The sequence below is a fragment of the Mytilus californianus genome, unplaced genomic scaffold (genome assembly GCF_021869535.1).
Source record: "Mytilus californianus isolate M0D057914Y unplaced genomic scaffold, xbMytCali1.0.p SCAF_6, whole genome shotgun sequence".
In the NCBI taxonomy this organism is placed as follows: Eukaryota; Metazoa; Mollusca; class Bivalvia; order Mytilida; family Mytilidae; genus Mytilus; species Mytilus californianus.
Genome location: NW_026262712.1, coordinates 11,299,966 through 11,310,774, shown reverse-complemented (window position 1 = coordinate 11,310,774; position 10,809 = coordinate 11,299,966). Strand labels below are relative to the sequence as shown.

Below are 10,809 nucleotides of genomic sequence, written 5' to 3'. Positions count from 1 at the left end.
AAGTTTGCTTCATGCGGATTGTCTCAGTAGGACTTACAGATGAAGAGCAGCAATAGCATATCACTGTTTTTTTCATTGTTTCTTTTTTTGTGTTTTGAAAAGTGCCTGTACGGAGTTTATGCCTTGAATCAATACATCAAATACCTTTACCGATGCAAGAAAAAGTGACTAAAAAGAGATAATTAATGACCAATAATATACCTATATATATATGCACTACTAAAAGACATGCCATGTTGAAAGACAAATCCAAGGGCAGTTTTGAATTTCGCTATCTCGATAGCATAAAAATGCAATGTAACAAAATAAATTCTTATGCTTTATATAATAAAATTCTTGTAAATAATTTGGCACAAAAGTACATTAATTCACCATAAATCTCAGTCTCCAATGTAATGTTTGTCACGTGGTCTTTCGATCCAACCAAGTGTGGAAAACTCTGTAACGGTCCTTGAAAATGCACATTAAGGATAATGATTGTTCAAGTCATGCAATCCATTAGAATATATTCCATGAAGTTTTAAACTTATAATGTCCAATAAAATATAATTTCCTCTGGCAAATGTTCATTCACTTGAAAAGTTCCATATCTTTGAAATTAACATCTGAAAATAAAATGATAAATATAAATTTGATTATGACAACATAACAACTCGTCTAATGAAAAAAGCATTTCCTTTTAAAGGGGCAAACAAATTCGGGATATTTGACAAGGTTACTTTAATAAATTAGACAAAGGGTATTTTTACAGCGTCTGTTTTCCATCTCGGTTCGCTTGAGGACAATTTGGCCTCGGCTGAATTTTCTTGATGTCATATGGTTTATATCAATATGTGCATTTTAATTTAACGCTTACATTGTTCAGTCATGTTAAAATATACATTCTCAATTATAATTCAACTCAATTTAATTTCAACTTACCGAAAATACTGACAAAGTTCCTGTTATTTTCATCGAAATTGTTTTTATCTTTTGGTTTCTGCATTACTTTAAACATTCATTGGAGCCATATCACATTGCCTGTCTTCATCACAGCGACGCTTGTATCACATTGTATCTCATAGTTTTCCTGTAAACAGAAAACAAAATATTTGCATATATTGTAACGAACAAGTTCCCTATATATTATCTTAAACAAGTTACGTGTCGCATAAAAATATTTTGTGCTTCATTTTTAGTAGATGCATAATAAATTTAAGTAAGTATGCATACGATGATCTACCGTCTGTCATATAGATAAGCCAGGTTTGATTGTCCGCCTGACAGCTAATCGTTTAAAACAATATAAATGATATTAACTATTTACCAAGAGCTTCGTCAGTTAAAAAGTCTATGCATGGTTCTCTTTAAAATAAGTTGAAGTAGCCTTATCCATAGAAATAAGGATATGTGGCAGGATTGCGAATGAGACAACTATCGACCAGATACCAAATAATATAGTTGGAATCTTTAGGCCACCGTACGACCTTGAACAATAATGATCAAAACCCATACTACATAGCAAGTTATAAACAGCCCCGAAAAGTCAATTTGCGATTTTAGCACACATATACCGTATTGTAATCGTACTTGAAAAATAAAAGATGCATACCATTAACTATAAGTGCTTTCTGTCTTTGTTAAGTCGTAATAGGAAGGATGGCACTTTCTGCTGTTTTTCATATAAAACTGGTGATGGTGCTGGTTCACGTCGTAAAAAATTGGCGGGAAACATCGTGTGGATAAAATCTTGTATGTTTTGAGTTTGAACGCCCTCTGAATTTGGAAAACCTGAAAACAAAAGAAAAATCTATATAGTCATGACCTCAATTATGTCTGTCAAATACTTTTTGAAGTTTAATGTTTTTCTATTAGCAATATTTCAAGCAGAAATGTATTGTCTTTGTAAAATACAAGTTAAATTTTAAAATAATTGAGCAGTGAATAATTGAATTTTAATTCAGATTTGAAATCAGGTTCAATTATAAAATGTTGATCAGTATGTTTTCCAGTGCTCGCATGCAAGGGATTACAAATCGTCCCATGTAAATATTTCTGAAGTTACTTCCCGACAATTCCATAAGATGTACACTTAATTAGAAATTTGTCTGAAATATTTGACGTTGAACTTAAAAGAACATCGTACTGTATAAAAAATGTATTTACCTTTATTTTGCATCCTTTCCATCAACGCCTGGTGGAGTTCGTCAATGTACTTCACAGCCTCTTCAATTACAGTTACCTGTAAAACGACAGATGTAAATAATTAGGTTAATCATAGCTTGTTTTCTAATATGTCAAAAATGTAATTAAAATCACCTGTTACGATAACATCAAATTAGTCAACAAATTTGTCATGCTAGTTACACTACACCTGTTAAGTTAAGCCTTTTTATAACAGTTCAGGTGTGTTTCTTTACTTTTTTTATGTTGTGTTGTACAATAAACAAATAACGGATTTTTAACCGCAATTCAAATCAAAATTTAAGCTTGACCAAGTAACACGAAACAACTCTAACTGAATCTGACATTTTGTAAGACCAGGCTGTTTAAGAAATTATTAACATCAACAGCACAAATGTTACTGCATTAAACACTAAGTGTCTCTTTAGTGATACTCGAGGCCAAAAATTTGAAATATCCACGAAAATACAATACAAGCGATGAAAAGCTGATGTAACATCATCAAGATAATTTTCAGTTATCCGCACAACGTCCAAAACCTTACCTTTGAAACTTTTTCCTTTTCGGCAATTGACGGCACCATTTGACGGAGCCTTGAATACTCTCTATCTCTCAGACGTTTGACGTGACGTTTCAGGTGCTTCTTGGCTACTTGCTGTGTTGAAGATGGCTTTTTGGGTGTAAACTGTCTGACGTTCTGGAAAAATATTAAGATATTGTATTAGAAAAATATTACATTTGTAATGATAAATGGTGAAACTGTTAAAGCCTTTTTTTATATAGAAAAACAAGTGGTGGAACTTTTCTGATAAAGTTGTCTTATTTCTTCTTTTACTTCGTTCTATATTTTAATTAATTTAAAAACCCTTCTTTCAATCAGTTTAAAATATTTTTTTCAACTTACCTTCATTCTGTTAAAATTTAAATTTCCGACAAATAAATTATACTGTAAAAATAAGTGTGGATCGTTGTATATTGTATTCCTTTCCTTCAAAGACACTAATTCAATTTAGGTTTTTCGTCAATGACTTTTGGTATTTATGTAAATCTTTGGTTGTGATTCGGTTGTAGCCTTCCACGTCTCATGGGAAAAAGTCCAATACAACTTTCTCCTACACAATAAAACCTCGTCAATAGTATTATTGCAATAAATTTGTATAAACTGAAAGATAAAATCATATATGGTTTTATTGATGAAAATTATAACAATTTATATTGTTTAATATTAAGTATTACTATAATTTACCGAACAGATGTAAAAGTAGTTCTGAAATTAATCCGAGTAGTAATCTCAGGTAAGACGAGCGTGGGAAAGAAATGCATCAAACACGGCTGATTTACATTATTACCTGTGTCAACAAAAACCTTAATGTTTACTCAAGCATGATACGAGTGTCTAACAATATGAATAAAAGTTTTGTAAAGTATTTATTGGCTGTTTAATTAATTCAAATCAATAAAAAATTTAAATCTTTACTCAATGGTCATGACACTGGCAGTCCGTAACATATGCTGTTAAACATCATTATCATTATTTGCATGTGTAAGCTTAGTGTCAAAATGTCAAATATTTTATGATTTTGAATATTAAATTTATATCAAAACCTGTTGCACATTTTTAGAAAATTTATGTTATAAATTATAATTTGTATAATTATCTAAATTTGAAAGATAAATAAAAAGAGAAACAAATGTATTAAAAGAAAATTAAAGTTTTGGTATGTAGGTTTACTTTTTTGAATTTGAACTTTTGAATTAAAGGCAAATAAGTTTATAAAGGTCAAACTTTTATGCCAACTTTACATCGGGTTTTTTACTTTTTCTATGTATTTTAAAAAGTTACAGAAAAGAGAAGTTATATATTCATTAAGAGTAAATAAAGTGAATTAATTTGTCGATTCCAAATAGTATTAGATTTGTTTTTGTTTTTATTTTTAATTCTCGCTAGAGAAGCGATTTAACTACTTTAAACTCAACAATAATCAACCATTTCATAAGTATCAGTTAAGAAAATACAATTTGTTTCAAATATGGCACCAATATAAATAGAAAATTCAACAACATATACGCAAAAATAGCAAAAACATATACGCAAAAATAGCAAAAACACCATATAATATATTATACAATAACAATAAGATATACACAAATATAACAAAACATAAACGCAAATATAACAAAAACATATACGCAAAAATAGCAAAAACATATACGCAAAAATAGCAAAAACACCATATAATATATTATACAATAACAATAAGATATACACAAATATAACAAAACATATACGCAAATATAACAAAAACATATACGCAAAAAAAGTAAAAACATATACGCAAATAAAGAAAAAACACCATATAATATATTATACAATAACAATAACATATACACAAATATAACAATAAGATATACACAAATATAGCAAAACATATTCGCAAATATAATAAAAACATATACGCAACTATAACAATAACATATACACAAATATAACAATAACATAATTACACAAATATAGCAAAAAACTAATACACAAATATTGCAAAAACATATACACAAATATAGCAAAACATATACACATGTATAACAAAAACATATACGCAACTATAACAATAACATGTACACAAATATAACAATAACATACATAAATATAGCAAAAACTAATACACAAATATTTCAAAAACATATACACAAGTATAACAAAAACATATACGCAAAAATAACAAAAACATATACGCAAATATAACAAAACATATACACAAATATTACAAAATCATATACGCAAATATAGCAAAACATATACGCAAATGTAGCAAAACATATACGCAAATAAAACAAAAACATATAAGCCACAATAACAATAACAAAAACGCATATATAACAAAAACATAAACGCATATATAACAAAAACATATACGCAAATATAACAAAAACATATACGCAAATATAACAAAACATATACGCAAATATAGCAAAACATATACGCAAATATAACAAAAACATATATGCAACTATAACAATAACATATACACAAATATAACAATAACATATACACAAATATAACAAAAATTTAAACGCAAATACAACAAAAACATATACGCAAATGTAGCAAAAACATATATACGTAAAAATAACAAGAACGTGCGTGCAATTGTTATCTTCATGGGTGCAAATGCAATGCGCCGGAGGGAGCTCATGCAAAGAAGAAAAAGAACCAATATTTATCTTACAGCCAACGAATAGTCAAAACTGGTGTATTAAATGTTATTACTTAGACATATATTTTGAAATAATATCAACTTGCGTTCGGTTAAAATATTGTGCAATTTGTAATGAAAAAAAACCAACTTATAAGTATGTCCAAATATGATCATGAAAGTTGAGGGTAGACTGAACAAACATACAGACACATCAGTTTGGGTGAACATATTAATATTGATTCTTTTTTGGACGAGCATATCAAACAGTCTTTTGGACGATCACAGGCAGGACAAGCATTTCAACCCCTTTTTGATGTGATAAACTCAAAAGGAAAGAGAACAAAAACTTCGTAAGAAGATGTGGTATAATTGCCAATGAGACAACTCTCCACCAGAGATCAAATGACATAGAAGCAAACAACTGAAGGTCACCGTAGGGCCTTCAACAATGAGCAAAACCCATACCGCATAGTCAGCTATAAAAGGCCCCGAAATGACAAATGTAAAACAACTCGAACGAGAAAGAATGCATTTGTTTATTTACCTCTTTTAAACACTATAATGTGACAGATTGCGTGGTAGATAAATATACATTTATACTTGGGCTGTTGATTAAATGGTTAGACAAAAATATAATTAAAATATTTTTTAAATATTTCCAATCTCAGTAAAGAAATATTCTTTCTCGTCTTAATTTATCTCCATGCATTAATGTTTATGAGTATTCTTCTTTTCATAAATTTGACTTTCATGTTTTCGTCACAATTTACAAATGTAATAAAACTATTAAACTGTTACCGTCTTAATGATAACGGTTTGATGAAAGAACAAGATCTTTATCCCAATAAATATTTCAACATGCCGTCGGAAAATTTCAAAAGAAACAAAGTAACGGTCCGTTAATTGAAAGATAACGATATAATTGAGATGACATCATTTCTGTTTACCTGTTTACCTGAGAACATAAAAAGGTGAGATTAAATAGATTATGATCATTGATACCAAACAGATTTATCAAAGGAACCGCTAAATATCTTAATACCTGTTGACTTTTGTTGTGTGAAAATCACTTAACAGACTTTGACTTCCGGCTGGTTTTGTCACCTATTTGAATTTGACTTTTCTGGCCGTGAGAATTTAAGATAGAAGTATTTAAACAAACTTTGTGTAAATCTTGGAAAATCTATCCTACTCCGTTGTTTGGATTACCAACTTTAGCATTCAGTTCAGAATATTTACATGAATATACCAGATACATATAATATATTGTATTATGTCTCTGAATATACAAACCACGGAATTAAATGTTGAAAAAGGACCAATCTCCGACAATTTTTATTTTCCGGTGTTTTAGGGGTTTATGATATAGAACGGCTGATTTGCCAAATATTGGGCGCCACGTTTTAGTCGGAATAGGGGCGTACACTCGATTCCCGTGCATAGGACGAGTGCCACGTTCTTTGCACGTTCAAGAACCATTACAAGAAGTTCTAAGGTGTTCTTAGCACACCTTGGCGACTTGTTTGTGGCAGAGTTTCTTCTATCGAAACATACCCCTATTTGTTAATATGTATTCGTCTTGAATATGAATTGAATTGTACTCAAAGGCCTTGAAATAAAAAAAAAAATATGGATTTATTCAAAATGAAACTACTTATATATAGAATTATAGTCCGTGGTCTAACCGAGGAGGGTTATTCAAAATAAATCTTTTATATGTTTTGCAATTAGTTATTGCGTATATATTTGAATCTTTAATACGAATACACAGTCATTATGAATTAAAAACAATTCACTGTTTGTGTTTTTGTACTGTTGTTTGTCTGTTTGTCTTTTTAAGCCATGGCGTTGTCAATTTATTGTCGACTTTGGAGTTTGAATGTCCCTTTGGTATCTTTCGCCTCTCTTTTAGTATTGGAAATTATTATACCAATTCTAATAGATATATAACAGACTTAATTATAAAAATCTGCTATGCCTGATTAAAAATGTAATAACGAATAAAATTCCTAATTGCAAATAAAAGGGTTTTACAAAATTTGTATACGTGTGAAAACGAGTTTTCTTTTGTGTCTTTAAATAGTTTGATTTAAGTTGAACCCATCCAGCAACAAACGACTTCTCTATTTCAGTGGAAAAATCACAACTGTAGTATAAGTCTGTCATTTTCCCATATATTCTTGTATGATGCGACACATGCTCTTGTTTACAACAAAATATTCGTGTGAAAATGTTCTGTTCGCATTTCGCACACGCGCCGCAGTTATTTGATCTCGTGGTGGCACGACGTTTTGCACGTGCCATACTTTAAATTAGAAGCCCGACTTACGCGTATCATTACAATTTAAGAACATTTTTACGGCCGAGGAGATGAATTTATGGTTGCATCTTTTATCTCCGTAATCGTTGGTCAGACTTTTGTAAGGATCTCAATAAACTAAGAACAAGTCGCAAATCAATGCCAAATTTATTCATATTTATTTATTCATTATTCAGAATTTCAGCATTAATTTGCTGTAGATTTTAATAGTAAACATTAAAAATAATAATGATTAGGTTAAAGATATTTCATATGCAATATTTGACGAAAATATAAAGACAGAGATTGCTTTCTATAGAGGAAAAACAACATGAAATAAATTTTCCTCACAAGTAGCCGCACCATTGAACATCGTCCTTTCCATTTGTTTTTGGGGAAGAATTCAATTCTATTTGTGACTGACTACGCCACTGCTGTCGCATTTTCTTTCATCTTCATGTGACCCCGCCGCTAGACGAAAGGGACAGGAAGTGTTACCCTGTACCGTCCACCCTTCCGTACGTCCCATTTTTGTTTCCGCACTCGAACTTAAGTTTTCCTCATCCAAATTTTATGAAACTCATATACAATGCTTAAAACCAAAACTGGCAGACAGAGTTCGAATTTGCACAGTGAGTTCCTCACCGTTCTAGAGTTATACCTCTTTATAACTTGGGAAATTGCAAATTTTTCAGTTTCCGAACACTAACTTAAGTTTTTCTCATCCAAATTTTATGAAACCTATACGCAATGCTGAGAACTATAACACGCCATTTTTGTTTCTGCACTTAAACTTAAGTTTTCCTCATCCAAATTTTATGAAACCCATACACAATTCTAAGAACGAAAACTTGCAGACAGAGTTCGAATTTGGGCAGTGAGTCATTTACCGTTATAGATTTATGTCCCCTTTTAACTCAGAAAATTGAGAAACTTGAGCGAGGGCATTCGTATCCTCAGAAACATTCCTCTTTTATTTCATGTATTTTTTTCATCATAGGGGCATCGTCAAAAAAGATTGTATTTGGTATTCATTTAATTGAAATCACTGCCAAAAACTTGACTTCTTTTAGCAAGAGAAAAAATACTTCCTACCCCTCTTTCTAAATACCAATCGAACTTGCATTTGATTTATAATTTTATTGTTTTATTCCATTAACTTCAATGAACCACTAGGGGGGTTTGAGCGCTCACAAACATGGTTTAATCTTTGATAAAGTTGTCTCATTGGCAAGAATACCAAATATATTTTTATACAACATAAAACAAATGTGGAATTTTGTTGAAATGAAATATACGAAGTCAATATCAATCGGCCAATTTGATTTGTACAATTCCCTTAACCTCAATGGACCAACATAACAAACATTTATAAAATGAAATATATGTTTCTAAAGTTCGCTTTTAACATAATTCCCAATCGCATTATAATACTAAATTGTTTACCATTACATTTTGAAAAGAAAAAAAATTAATTAAAAAAATATTTGTTTTCCTTTCAATAGGTCATCAATTTGAGTACAATAATAATAAAATTAAACAAGTCCACTTATCTAAATGGACAAGTGTTATCTATTATAAATCAGACTGGATTTTCCTCAAGGGTGTCTAATTTCCTGCTTTCAGAGATTATTTCAATGAGAAATGTAATTGGATACCTGTTTCACAGGTGAACATCAAACAAGTTTCTACCTGGGAAAATATTTGACAAAATAAAGGTGATTCAGTTTTCGACAGGAAGGTTAAACATTGCAACAGATGGCCTGATGTCTTTTTCGACTTTTCCCACGACTCTAAAATCCATTTTACCTCCAAAAATTTAAATCAACGTATAAAGTTTATTCATACATTTCCGGAACACCGAAATCAATTAATTTCCATTTTCAACCCTTTTTGTTCTGAATTGATTTGTTTGTAAATGTTAAAAGAGATCTTATGGATTTCCTATGTCAGCACTTTTCTGCTGACAATAATATTTGCTAAATAATGAAAGCATTGAACGTACTTTAAATAATTATTAAGATATGATTTTCAGATATGATACATGTTTGAAATAACATTTAACACTTCTTTCATATTTCTAGTTAAAATTTCTCGATACATGTCTTGCACTTTACTTTTTAAAATGCGTTCGGACATAATTATAGACTGAAGCAAATCTATACAAGAATATAACAGTACTTAGTAATGCAACCTTAAAGTTTAATATAACAGTTACATGGCTATTTCCTAAAAAGCATTCTAATTTCTAACTTTGAAGAAAAAAAAATGTTTTGACCAGGGCGAAGGAAAATAAGTTTATGATTGATTATTAATTTTTTATATATATAATTTGCTGCATGAGTGGTAAGAAAAAAAAGTCAGATTGAAAAGTTAAATGGTCGTTCCCTTACTGTCGATGATATCAACTCTCATATTTGATATGCTTTTGTAAAAGTTTGGATCCAAGGATATCCGTGACCTATATTATGTAACTTGTATATGAAAGAATATAATACATAATGTTACTTCCGCTATACTCTTAATTGTTTCTAGTTTTAAGACATTTTCCTTTGGATTCAACAATCTTACGAAATTGCAGTTTTTTTACTATCTTCGGGCAATTTTAATTTATTTATATATTCAGAGATACCCCATTTAGAACTGTTCATTCATAACGCTGTGAATTTTAGTAAAGCCAAACATCAACAGGGGAGGACAACCCAATCTATTAGTACCCGTGTATATAATGTGAAATAATGAACATATATAAGGGGCTAAAGACTTTAACTACCTTATATCCGTCAAATAAAGTATAGCCTGGCAAACACTATCTTTTTGGTTTATAATTTTCAAGAGCTTGTGTTTATGCTCATATGACAATAAAGATTTTATTTATTTAAATAACCTTTAGTAATATTAATCTGTAAATAACCGGACTTATACAGAGACTTAAAATTTGACAAATGAATCATGTTTTACGATGGACATTTTCTCGAGAAAGGAAAATCTTAGGAGCTATAAAACTATCAATATCGATTTTATTACTGTCCACTTCCAATTATCATATAGCAGCTGCTCGTGAAAAAATGGCACGTGAAATTATTTTGATGGCAAGTCGCGTGACACGTGTCATCGTGACAACCGTTATGTGCTCTATGGTCATATGCG

The 10,809-nt window shown here is 30.2% G+C and overlaps 1 long non-coding RNA gene across 1 annotated transcript; it reads right to left on the bottom strand.

Annotated features, from left to right (window-relative positions):
• Positions 1–306: 306 nt before the first annotated feature.
• LOC127705113 (uncharacterized) lies at positions 307–1,069 on the bottom strand. Its single transcript, XR_007983674.1, has 2 exons — positions 922–1,069; positions 307–605 (listed from the first exon to the last, which is right to left on the bottom strand). It is a non-coding gene; the product is annotated as an uncharacterized LOC127705113 (long non-coding RNA).
• Positions 1,070–10,809: the final 9,740 nt, after the last annotated feature.